Source organism: Macrobrachium rosenbergii, chromosome 37, assembly GCF_040412425.1.
Source record: "Macrobrachium rosenbergii isolate ZJJX-2024 chromosome 37, ASM4041242v1, whole genome shotgun sequence".
Classification (NCBI taxonomy): Eukaryota; Metazoa; Arthropoda; class Malacostraca; order Decapoda; family Palaemonidae; genus Macrobrachium; species Macrobrachium rosenbergii.
The window spans coordinates 38,759,632-38,774,036 of NC_089777.1; the positions used below are offsets into that span (position 1 = coordinate 38,759,632).

Consider the following 14,405-nt stretch of genomic DNA (forward strand, 5'->3'; position numbering starts at 1 on the left):
TTTCTGCATTTTTCAGAAATAACAAGAAACTGGAGGAGATTTAAGAAGTGTCTGTTAGTCACGTACCAGTGCTGAAAGAAGGTTGTTATTAATATCTAGGCCTACAGCACAGTGCGTGGAAAAATCCAGGATCTAATGATTACTGTACTGTAATAAACCTCTGGCCAAAAGAACCTTGGATATATATATATATATATATATATATATATATATATATATATATATATATATATATATATATATAGATAGATAGATAGATAGATAGATAGATAGATAGATAGATAGATAGATAGATAATTTTACCTGCAATAGTGCAAATAAATAAGCATGCAAATATTGAATAATAATCACTCTTTCCAAGGACACTGACATAACCATCAAGGCCTACAGAACTCTGGACGCAAATATCATCTTATCAAAAATGTTATAACGTTTAATTACCCAAGCCTACAGTATCTTTAATATAATTATTGCTATATCTATAAGACTTGTTGTAAACTTCTAGGAATACTAAAATTTGGATTTGGACATCAGTGTTCTGAAAATTATAAACATTCTTAGGTATATAATATTTTGGATATGATTGCACTTTCTACAGGTATTGTCGTAAATGAGTAAATCTCCAGTATCTAGGATATAGGCAATCTTGGGACTAAATATCATTGTGTACAAAAATATGTTGCTCGTCGTATAGTACCTTTGGTATATGAGCAATTATAAGTGAAATGACTTAAATTGTCGCTATTCGATGAGCAACATACTGCCCATACACATCTCCGGCCAGAGAAAAGCAAGAGAAAGAAAAGGAAGGGAAAAAAGCACGATTTACGAGAGTCAGTTATAAAATCTCGCAGTTTGTAGTATCTCTGTCCTCAATGCGGATTAATACTTTCCCAGGTAAAACAGAATTAGGAAAATCACTGTCATTAAACAATACAAGTTTACCATATTTTAGCACGAAGTAGCTCTTTTTACTTTTACTGAAACTGAAGGAACTGAATATGGAATTGATAATACCATAGGTTTCTTGTGGAGCGTTTGGTTATAGCAGAAGGGTAGCTCGAATGGCCTTCCAAGATGATACCGTAGATAAATGAAGCTCTTTTGTAACAAAAAAAAGATAGAACAAATTTTGAGATGATACTCTTTACATGTGATACCCACCCACACACACACATACACACATACATACTCGTATATATATGTATATATATACTGTATATATGTGTGTGTGTATGTATGTATGTATGCCGGTGGTGAATCCTCAGGACATGTGTTCTTTATCTTAAAATAAGTCATGAATATCAAGTAGATATTTTGTTATTATATATTATTAACTGTAAATATGTGTACACTGCATATATAATACCTAACACTTTGAAAATTGCCAGGGCAAATACTCATATGTTCATTACACTGGAATCAAGTATTAAACACTTAAATATAATCTCAACCCAGGTACAATCTAATGCACTTTTAATATAAAGGATGAAGCAGAGAGCAGGGCTTGTTGCTCTGCTCAGCGCCCGAGAATAGGACGTTTCTTAGTAAAATCGTGCCCGAGCAAACCGATGACGTTACAGTCTTCATGAAATATGATGCGCTGGGAAGTATAGCTTCAATTGTTCCATCAGTAGCCTACATCACGTGTGCTGGTACTTACACTGTTTTATCACTATTGTAATGATAAGACTTATAAACATTCTAAACGATCAGAGAGAAGTCTATTTTTGATATGAAGAAAATCAAGTATGAAAGTAAACTCTATCTAGAAAAGCCGGAAGCTTATAAGCTTGAAAAGTTATCACGCAACCTGTTACAAGTACAACTACAGAGAGGACTCTTTCTACTTTAGAAAGAATCAAAACCTACTGCAGTAACGCTTATGGAGTGGAAAGATTATGATCTTTAACCCTGACGACAATTGACAAAAACTTTATCCGAGTATTTAAAAATGAAACGCACATTTCGTGAAGAAGTGGAAGAGAAGTTTATTTAAATGAAATAAAGAGGATTGCAGGATTCAATTATAAATCAAATCCTGAAGAAGACAAAGTGAGAAGAAATCACAGCAAAAGAAAGGCATGTTTTGCCTGGATTCATACACCGTAGTACCGATGCATTGTATTTTAGTACTGGTAAAGTATCTAGAACAAAGGCACAGTTAAACTTTTCATTGAGTTATTTCACGTTTTCAAACAATATTTCTTCACTTTGCATACGCTATTTTCAATTTATATGAGGGAATAATTAGTAGGCTATATTAATAATACAAGGGCCTGCACAGGACTAACTGAACTGAATAGTTTATACCTACTTCGGTATAGCATCCCCAACTCTCAAGATCCTCAACAAGGATTTGCTACTAATATATATATATATATATATATATATATATATATATATATATATATATATATATATATATATATATAAATATATATATATATATATAATATATATATATATATATATATATATATATATATATATATATATATATATGCGTGTGTGTGTGTGTGTATTGCCATATGCAGTTAACCTTGGAAATGAATGACACCCAAGGGGAATTACACATGAGAAGCACCTCTACTCTGACCAGGATTCGAACTTACTGTATTATGTAGCCGAATGGACAACCCGCAAATCAACCCAAAAGCCATAAGTTTGAATCCTGATCAAGATAGATGTGCATAGCTTACAATGATTTTAATGTTTTTTTTTGGCTTAAGAACTAAATGCATAATCAAAATTCATGTCGGAATCGGCGAATTATATACAGTATATACATATATATATATGTATATATATATATATATATAAATATATATGTGTGTGCGCGTATATATATACATATATATATATATATATATATGTATGTATGTATATATATAGTACATATATACATATAGATAGATAGATAGATTGACAGACAGATAATCCTCTGTGTGTGTGCGCGCGCGCGCATGTGTGCGTTTACATTATCCGAATAGCAAATAGCATTTCAAGGTGGAATGACCTACAAGAAGGGCAGCGGAATGACGCTGATTTGCTTTTGTGCTTGTTCATAAACAGATAGGACACTTTTTGATCGGGGCAGTGAGATATATTTCAAGACACAGTCTGACATAAATGACAAATCCTTTGAGATGAATATGCAAATTTTTTTACAAGGTACTTCCAATTATTAATTTCTTCAAGAGCAAATTGCTAGCAAATGATTAAAACAACAGTATAGAACAACTCGCAGGTATGTACATAAAAACATATTAATACACACACGCACTAATTGCAAATCACGCAAACAATTGCCGTGTTACTATGTTTTGAGGGTAAATAACATAAATAAAAAAAAAAAATTAGGTAATTGTTACTCACCACCCGAAGATGATTTACAGCAGGTCACTTCCCACGAGACAAACTTTGCACAGTACTCGATCTTGAGAATCTCCCAGGGCTCCGAGTCCCCAAAAACAAATTAGTCACACTCCGATCATTTTATAGGTTTGGCTGGTCTCACTGAAGACAGCATCATTACATCTCCGCACTCATTGTTGACCTGTAATGTTAATGGTCATTATTCTTCCCATAACGTTGCCCTTCAGTAACTTCGACAAAAATAACTGGACTTCGACTGGCGATACGATATGACCACACATGACACAGCAATATTTTACTGACTCTATTGTTATGCTTCTCCAAACTTTGACCTCGAATAACGCCCACACTATCGAAAATGGGGCTTAAGATGACAGAACAATAGGACCATCGTTGTGACTGAAAGTTCCAATGAGCCACTTCGACCAGGGGAGTTCAAAAGACTATTCCACGAGAAGACTGTGTACCTACGCTGAAACCCTCCTAAATTTATGGATTATTAAAGATCAAACACTTAATTCCGAGTGAAGGCTAAAGAATTGCCGAATTAAAAATATTTTAGTACAGTGGACGAAAAATATAAAATGGTAGAAACCTTAAAAACAGAAAAAGGAGAGACACCGAGAAAAGAATAGAAAAGAATACTAATGCTCCCCTCCTTTCCGAAGATGACTTTTCTACAGAAGTACCTAAATTAGGATAATTGTTTAGTTCTCATATTTTCAAATTTAAACGTTTCAGTGTGCTTTTGGAAGATCTGTTTCTATTTTCAAAAAGAGATGCGTACTTTGTAAGTTTATTCTTATTTCAAATGTAATTTGTAAAACTGTTCTCATTTTCAAAATATTTAAAAATCCATCTCAACGTTCCATTCTTGTTATTGTCGTAGGAAGCTTAAAAGGTAAAACGTAAAAGAAAAACAAAATAGTGAGGTAAAATTAAAAACTAAGTAAAGTACGAAAACACATTAAGAAAAACCAACAGTCTGATCAATACTGTATAGAGACAAGGAATGCCTGAGAAATAAGTAAGAATAAATATAAGGCAGTGGAACACACTGCAAAGTTTTGTACAGAACTCTGCTAAATGGCAAACGTGAAGGAGGTGATGACTAGTAGTTCCTACTAAGCTGCCTTTTGGCAGCAAGAACTTATCACTAAAGTTTGGTAAGGAATTGAAAGGTATAAGAGGGATGGAGTCTGACCTTGCAAAAATAAAAAAAACCTGAAGATTTCATTGCGTCGTAAGTAGCAATCTTCCTAAGGCGCTTCGTACTATACTTGTGACCACAGGGAATGGTGATGGTGATTTATGAATACACTTTCATTTGTTTATTTGATAACCCTCTGTTAACAAGTAACTGCAAACGCTTATTATTGTGGAGGTTTTCTACGCAGAAGAGTTCATCAACGATTCAACAGCCAAAGTATTAATGTAACAGCGACCATTTGGTTTGTTTTGGATTAGAGTCGAACCCTGCAGGAGAAATGGATTGTCTAAATATATATATATATATATATATATATATATATATATATATATATATATATATATATATATATATATATATATATATGTGTGTGTGTGTGTGTGTGTGTGTGTGTGTGTGTGTGTGTGTAACCTAAGAACACAGTATCGTGCTTCAAGCTTATAAAGACAAAATATATTTGTACAAACGTTCAGGAAGACTTGCGTTTTGTCCCGCCTCGCAGATCAGTCAGAAATCTTGAAAGCAATAGGACTCAGTAACTAGTTCGCTTGTTTTAGCGTTGCATATCAGTTTCATTTTGTTCATATTTTGCTTTCTTTCTTCACCATTTTTGTATGTCACTTTTTAGTTTAATGATCAAGTCCACAGAAGGACGGAGGAAAGCTTTAAGCTCTGTATATATTTGTATAAATACATTCGTCTTTATAATCAAGATTATCACTGTGGATCCTACTGTATATATATATATATATATATATATATATATATATATATATATATATATATATATATGTGTGTGTGTGTGTGTGTGTGTGTGTGTGTGTGTGTATACGTTAAATAATTAGGCGCGAAAGAGAGAAATTATCGTGCTAATCATCACTCCTTCATAACAGGAAACCCGCTATGTTATTAACTGAAAGTACAGATGGCCAAATACTCGCCGTATTTCAAGTATAATGTCTTTTTTACATGTACAATAAACAAAAAACAAACTTATATTGTTATGACAAAGTGCAAGTGCACTAGCATGAAATAATAATAAAAAAAAACTTCTCTGCTCTGACAAATAACGCCAAGTACCGTAGTTTCGCGATAACAGGTAACAGTAAAGGTTTGTGAGATACTTTTTCTGACACGTACGACAGAAGTACCAGCGATATTTTTTCTCATCTTCAAAAGTGTTTTTTTAGTTGTTTTTTTCCTTTAGTACTAAGCATCACCCCAACATTCTGTGTCACTCTCTCTCTCTCTCTCTCTCTCTCTCTCTCTCTCTCTCTCTCTCTCTCTCTCTAAATATAAAAAATTTTTCCCCGCTGTCAACATCTCTCTATCTTGTCATTTTGAATATCTTCTTCTATCACTTTTAATTATAAAAAAGTTTCCAGTGATCAATCTCTCTCTCTCTCTCTCTCTCTCTCTCTCTCTCTCTCTCTCTCTCTCTCTCTCTGTATTCTAAATATAGAATTCAAATCGTCTCTTCAACGAAACCTTTAAACTGGCGAAATATTCCACTCTGTCCGATTTCTCTGTCTCTTCTCGGCCTTCCTTTAAAAGTAGCACTTATATATATATATATATATATATATATATATATATATATATATATATATATATATATATATATATATTATATATATACATACCAGTGTGTATATATAAATATAAGTATACATATATATAAATATAAGTATACATATATATACTGTATATATATATATATATATATATATATATATATATATATATATATATATATGTAATATATTACACTACACACACACATATATATGATATGTATATATATATATATATATATATATATATATATGAATATGTATATATATATATATGAATATATATATATATATATATATATATATATATATATATATATATATATATAACAGCATAAGGCGAGCATGTTTTACCTTAATGTACACGATCTGACTTATGATTTAGTGCACAATTTGTGCCACATTGCTCTAAATACAACGTTATGTATTAATGAGAATAACTGTGTAGTTAATTATTCAAGCGCACGTATGCACGAATACACACACAGGTACATATATTACACAAATTAACGGTAAGATATGATAAACACTATGGTTCCTACCCTACAGAATAAATGAATAAGGAACTTGAATCAAGAACTATCAATTATTAAAGAAAATAATAATAACAAATTAACCGATGTCATATGTAAAACGAAATTAATATATATATATATATATATATATATATATATATATATATATATATATATATATATATATATATATATACATATATACACATGTATTATATATATATATAGTATGAAGACTATATTCACAAATATTAAGCCACAAATATCCTTTAATATCGAATTCTATACCTTGGGAATAACTTACATTTAAAGGGAATTATAATCAAGTGCTACTTTACCGGCGGGCTTTGTCTGAGCCTACTATTTATTTTTTGTTTTTTATAGTGAGTTCGCTACTAAACGGAACTTGTGACTAATACACACACACACACACACACACACACACACACACACACACACACACATATATATATGTGTGTGTGTCTTTAATAATAACACCCGAGTGGATCTTTTTTGTTCTCCCCCAGGTGACAGTAGGAGAGACATGACACAGCCACCCACCCCTGCAAACCGGTTTGTCCGCCCTGGGTGGGGGCGGGATAGGTAGGGGTGGGACGGGATGGAAGGGGAGACACCCATCCTCCTCCTGCAAACCTGTTTGTCCGCCCCGGGTGAGCGGTAGGAAGGGGATCGGGAGGGTAGGGGAGACAGCAGCGCCAAGCGCTACGCGCGCCAGCAAACTTGTGTGTGTGTGTATATATATATATATATATATATATATATATATATATATATATATATATATATATATATATATATACACGAGTATATATATAATTACAACCATATGTCATTTCCTCTCTGGAGGGGATGGTCCCAGAAAATTCAAGCCTTCTAGTTTCTCAGCTCCGTATTTGCTATTTTATTAGATATTCTTGTGTAAAAGAGCCAAATAACTTAGTGTACTAATTAACTACATGCTTTCAAGATATAGAAAATAGCTAAATCACCCATTCCCCATTACTCATCACACAGACACACACACACACAAACACACACGCACCTGTAAATAAGCAGGTGTTGATTCTTTTAGATACAAGTATCATGAAACCAATCAGGATCCCACTCCTCCCCCTACCCCACCGGCGGTCCCCCATCCCTATTCTCCAAAGCTGGAAAAGAAGAGGAGGAAGAAGACGCAAGGCTTCCGAATGGTTCAACTCGAACACAGTCCTCAGTAGTGAGACAACCATCAGAACGTTCGGAGCGTTTCCCTTATTCTCTCAAGACCGGCGACGTGATCCTCGTCTTATATTACAAGGTAAATTGCTTTTATTTTATTTCTCTGATAAGCTCATATTTGTATAACGATCACAATTATGGCATTACCTGTTGAAATGGAAAATTATTTGTAAAAAGTGATAATGATTTCGATCATATGATGCCACTGTTTTAAACTTTTTTAAATGGAGTTTGAGACACAATGACGAAAAATGTGACTGATGCTTATTTTATAACTTTAAAGTTGCCATGTGAAATCAGATTGTTTTGCTTCCCAGTATTTTATCAGTGAAGCCAGTGTAGGCTGATAACTTGTTTATAGTAGGCTGTGTGCTAGCTGGTGTAATCCTTTTCATTATTTAACTTATACATCGAAAGGAATCTATCAGAAAAAAAACGAAATCAGTAAGCACTAAGAAACCCAGACTAATTGTGAGCCATGTGACAGGCAACATTGACCTCCAGACGTTACAAGGAAGAAACGAAATAGTCTGGACACAGGCTCATTAATCACCGTTAAGTTATGCTTGGTCAGTATGCACCAGGTGGCATATGGAACCGATAGCCAACTCTAGGCTAAATACATACATAACATCCCCTCCCTCCATCCCCCATACCATTCCCCACTCGTAGCACGTATTGGTAAATTAGTTTTGAAATGTAGCTTAAGGGTCAGTCCTGCGCTTACTATTTAGTGTCGTAGGTCAACACTATTTTTTGAATCACTGAGCGGTATAGATTTTGCTGACATTTAGGCTTACCGGCAGGTGAACTTTGATATGGACTTTGTTTGAGCAAATATTTTTCATACTTAATTAAAAAAAAACTAACTGAACACGTGTATGACTGTCAGTGTAAGGGATACTTTATAGAGTAGATCTCAACACTAAATAAGACATAATGGGAGTCATCAAGACATTGCTTTCACAGACATTTTCAGAATAATCAACAAAGAAGACGCTACATCGAAACCGTTTTCCTACCATCACACAAGAGTTGTTCAACACGCGGAAGTGGATCATAATCATCAAGTCTTGCACATACACACAAAGGCATACACACACACACACACACACCAATGAAATGGCGCACATGAACGTCCTGAGTCACTCGACGGTCGACTTTTCCTTGACCGTGAAGAGGATGTTGATGGGCGAAGTTTATTTCCGAATCTAGTCGAGATATTTTATTTGCTTTTATTTAGTAGGTGGTGTTTTCTTTATTTTGCGTTTGAATTAGTTTTTATCAGGGTGATGTGAAGGGTTAGTTTACGGGAGAATGTGTAAGATCATTATCGTACAAATGATCATGTAGGTTTCATTCAAGCCTTGCGTGATCTGTGACGGAATAATGGATGGCAAATTTTTCACCTGTTATGAAGTATGGCGATCATCTCAAGAGAGATTTCAAGTAACGAAATGCGTCTGAATGTAGGTCTTAGGCCTACTTGTGCCATTACTAACATGACGTATTTCATAAAATTAGATGATCATTACAAAAGTAGGCGATTCAACATCACGTAAAATATAATACTTCTTTTGGCAGTGAGTCTATTACCAAGGTGACATTTCTGTGCTGTCGTCTCTAGTAGAAAAGTCTAGGTCCACGCAAGCCCCCTTGTCATGTTGAATACCATACTACTTTGCGACAGTTAGCATTGTAATACCAATAGTTACTGTGACCAGAGGCCTAGATGTGCTCATAACATAAACATTGATATTTATCTACATTATGCCTATGTCGATTATGTTACTGTAGACATAAGTTCCAAGAGTAACATATATTTGGTATAGGCCTACCTACACCACAGTTGAAATAATGTGCTCAACCTAAAGTGAAACTTAGGCCGAAAGCATCCTTCCTCCCAAGACGTGTTGGCGGTTCAAAATTAGATACGGTCAGCTTGATAGGCTTAAAGGACAACATCCTGGAGGCTGAGGACGCAAATACCCTCTGAGTACCCACCTTGTGTATCCCTGTAAGTCCTGGGTATCCCCATGAAGGGAGATTATCACCGTCTGGTTACTAAAGATAAATGGGGCCGTCCTGGTAAGGGGTAAAAAAATGCTGAAGACGTCAGTTTGACTGAGTCACCACAGTTTTTTTTTTTTAATCCGAGTTAATATAGTATTAAGGGTAAAAGAGCAATACATCAGAATATCCTCATTTATTTGTTCATTTGGATCTAGGCTTATCAGTAACAAGCATTTCCAAAATGTGGAGAAATCTAGAAGTTAAGAGGGTATTGTCGCTAATAAATACTACATACGTATCAGGTAAAAAGTGACCAGTAGATTCTACAAGTACACACAGACACACATCATATATATATATATATATATATATATATATATATATATATATATATATATATATATATATATATATATATATATATATATATATATATATATATATATATATATATATATATTGTCCTCTCCTTCGGAATAAGGGAGGAAAGCTAATATTTGAAAGAATATATATATATATCTATATCTATATATATACAGTATATATAATTACGGGAGAAAATGAAACACTGGGTATAAATACTGATCGGTTATGCCTTTAGTTTTCCAATCAACTTAAAGCGGAACCGGGAAGGATTTCATAGTATTAAAATTTTTCTAGTGGTTCATCAGCTTTTGTACATTAGTGTTCTGGTATTTCAACCCTGTTATATACATTCATACATACATTTATATATATATATATATATATATATATATATATATATATATATATATATATAAATATCTATATATGTATATATATATATATTATTTGTCTGTCTGTTTTAGCATATTAATCAAGGGACTGTGTGTGAGATCAGACGTTGATATCAACAAAGGCCTAATTAATAGCATTCTCTTTTTCGATTGTGCAAACTTAAACTTATAATCGTTTAATATTTACATTGAAAGTGCCAGTGAACATGTTAGTGCGTATGTGTGGTCGAAATTCCAGCAGTGCTTACGTATGCTGGTGACCTCCTTTTGTCAAGCTTAACGGTTAGTCTGGTCTTTGGGGTTTTGTAACCAAACATTATGTTATACGAGACAGCTATACTGAAAGAACACGAACTGTATCACCGAAGAAAAAACAAGAAAAGTATGTCGCCCGATGTTTTTTAACGCCTTGTATTTCCCTTCTTGCAAGTTATCGTGCAACCAAATCGCGGCAGTTATAAAAATGTTTGCGATTGCGCTTGCACGCTTCCATAGAGAGAAGTCGCCTTGGCCCTGACAATGAACGCTATTCGCATTCTCACGCAAGACACCGTTGTGCAATTTTCATGGTTGCAAGTTTAAATGTTGCTTCTCGCGATGACACCTCCAACCATTCTCCCACAGTGCGTCATTTATTCCACCTACAATCCCACTTACTGGTCAAGAAAAAATTTCGGGTTGTTTTGGGGGAGCGGTAAACACACACATCTGGGTCGTTTATATAGAAAGCATTATCGCCTTTCAGGTTTATTTCTCCTTTACTCGCCATTTCCTTTGCCCCCTCAATGGAATAGCGGGAAATTCCCATTTCGTATTACAAAGTTCCGCTCCATTTGTCGAATGTTGGCCCCCTGCCCTAGTGGACACCAGCACTTTTGTCACAGCGATTCGATTAGACTTTTCATGCTTCATTTACAACTTTCTAGGAGCCTTAGGCCGATGAATTCCGCCATTTAACCCGTTGTTTTGCTTCGAACCTGTTTTTAAACATTGGCCCTTAGTTCAGTCGAGAATGAATTTTAGAAAGTGATTTTACGTCCTATGCTCTTTTGTTTTGAGCGAAGCGAACTGAAAAAGTTAAAATGTGCCCGCGATGCCCTCGCCCAGCGCTAACGGTGCTTGTTGTAGTTGCCATATCACATCAAAATGTTTTATTTATGGATGAAATAATAAGTGGTTTCTATTCAGAGTGAAACGGCAAAATTTAGCGACTGTAATGTGTGAATCTTTTCCATGTGATTTTGGCGTTACTAGCATATAGTAGTTGGAAACTGGAGAAATCACATTTTCACGGGAACAGCATTGCTTCCCCCCTCCCCAAACCTCCCACCCTCTTCCTCAAACATCCCTAGAGAGCTTTTTACACAGGTTCTCAGGTGCAACTCACAACTCGCGTAGTCGTGCTTTCCTTTTAGTGTCACAGAGAGTACAGCAGGTCAGGGTGTTGGTATAGTATGAATAACTGATAGTACTCTCTCTCTCTCTCTCTCTCTCTCTCTCTCTCTCTCTCTCTCTCTCTCTCTGTGTCAGTGGGGCAAGACTTCGTTGTGCGCGTTACTTTCAGGTCTTGTTGGGAGCGAGGAAAATTTTCTTCATCTGATTTTGTTATATATTTTCTTTGTTATCGTTCTTCTTTGCTATTAGATGAATAATACCATGTAGGAGTCCCACACTGGTAACATCCCACCAAAATAACAAGATTTACAAATCGATAAACCTTGTAAGAAAACTATTTTGAGTCGCACAAGCTTAATAATCGGTTTTCGCGTTAGAAGATAAAAAATGGAGGTTGGGTAAACAAACGCTGTAAAACAGTGACCTCTGCTATGTTTTATGATAGGTTTAATTTCGAAAATAAATTTGGATAACTTTTTAAAGAGTTGATCAAAAATGAAAACCGCTATTGTTGGGGTTATGGGAAGTAATGGGCTTGATAGACGCACATGATAAGCTTGACCCTTCGTTATATATATATATATATATATATATATATATATATATATATATATATATATATATATATATATATATATATATATATAATATATACACTATCTGTGTGTGTGTAGAGAGAGAGAGAGAGAGAGAGAGAGAGAGAGAGAGAGAGAGAGAGAGAGAGGAACCCTTGTAATGTGTTCAGCGCATCACTGCGAAGGATAAGAATAATAATGTTTATCTCAGCTCATACACAGTCACATACACGCATCGCATATTGTGCTGATGATGGTCTTGTGTTAATGGCTGAAACAGCTCTCAGAAGTTAAGTCTTGATGATAAGAAAGGGTATAGGAAACTGGAAAAAGTGCTGCGTCTAGGTGAAAGACAGCCACAAGTTTGTTAGTATTCAACAGTAATTGCCTATGAGAGACTATGCCTAAAAGGTATGCCTGTATATATTTCCATATTATATCGAATTCTGATATATTTTAGTCATCGTGCATACAACGATCTTCATAGACGCAATGTCTCACTGTGCTTTAGTTCCCCGTTAATAATTCAATGCTTTACAAATTAAATAGGAAATCAGACAAGCCTTTTCCCTCCTTGTTACCTAATTGTTTTTTAAAAAAGAAAATTGAGTGAGACTGTCTGTCGGTAGCTGTCTATTGCAGTCTGCTGTCGTTTTTCGTCTGGCAGACAGGTACAGGGAACGTTTAAAATTTGGAGGGTTTTCTGCGTACTACGTATTTGAAAACACTACAGGTTTTGTGGCCTTGCTAGTAAGTACTCATTACAGAAAAAACACTTCAAATTTGGCGCTTTTTTTTTCTTTTTTAGCTTATTAATCATTATATAACGTCTCTGCTTAGTATCTACTATAATACAAGCCTCAAATTTGGTAAACATTATGCTAGAAGGTAGGGTTCTTGTCAAGTGGGCCTAGTCATAAAAATGATTCTAATGTTGAAGGGTTAGGAAGGTATGTCAAATATTTTTTATTTATTTTATAGTACAGTGCAAGAAGTCCATAAAATTATTTTTTAACAACGTAGCGTCAATATCTCAATAGGTGACTCGCCGAATTTGATAATGATCAATGTAGCTCCAGGAATACCAGAATGTTTTTGGTGGTGGTTGGTTTAAACAAAGCTGCACTGTGCCAGCACAGGCCCTTGCCGTAAGTTGGGCTAGTTTTCAAGGAATAGGTCTTGTGGATCTGCGGACTCTTGCAACAACAGAAACGAGAATAGTTTTACTAACCAAACTGTGCACATATAATGCCATCACATGCGCATTAACTTTTGTAGAAAGTTTCAAGAGAAGGAATGCGCCGATGAACGAAGAGAAATATAGAAAAATGTAATCACTAGATATGTCAAGTGAGTTAGGAGAGTCAAGCTACTCGTTGAGGGAGACTGAGTGCGAATCACAGAGTAGGGAAATTGAGAGGACGTAATCAGTAACATTAAATTGCCTGTTTAACCATATTTACCCGATATGTTGTTTTCATAGCGAGTTATAGCAATAAAAAACTGATTATATAATAATAATAATAATAATAATAATAATAATAATGATTATTATTATTATTATTATTATTATTATTATTATTATTATTATTATTATTATTATGCGCATCAAACATATAGAAAGAGTATATAGAAAGAGAATCCTTACAAAGGTATAAAAGCTAATTAGAGTCCTATTCACTAAATATATATATATATATATATATATATATATATATATATATATATATATATATATATATATA

At 34.3% G+C, this 14,405-nt stretch overlaps 1 protein-coding gene across 3 annotated transcripts in view; it reads left to right on the top strand.

The window, feature by feature from the left end:
• The first annotated feature begins 7,881 nt into the window (after positions 1-7,881).
• LOC136825507 (protein masquerade-like) overlaps positions 7,882-14,405 on the top strand; it is a 74,077-nt gene continuing 67,553 nt past the window's right edge. For all 3 annotated transcript variants that reach the window (XM_067082072.1, XM_067082073.1, XM_067082074.1), the window contains exon 1: positions 7,882-7,998. The gene's annotated coding sequence lies outside the window, so the exon portion shown is untranslated. The remainder of the gene's footprint in view (positions 7,999-14,405) is intronic.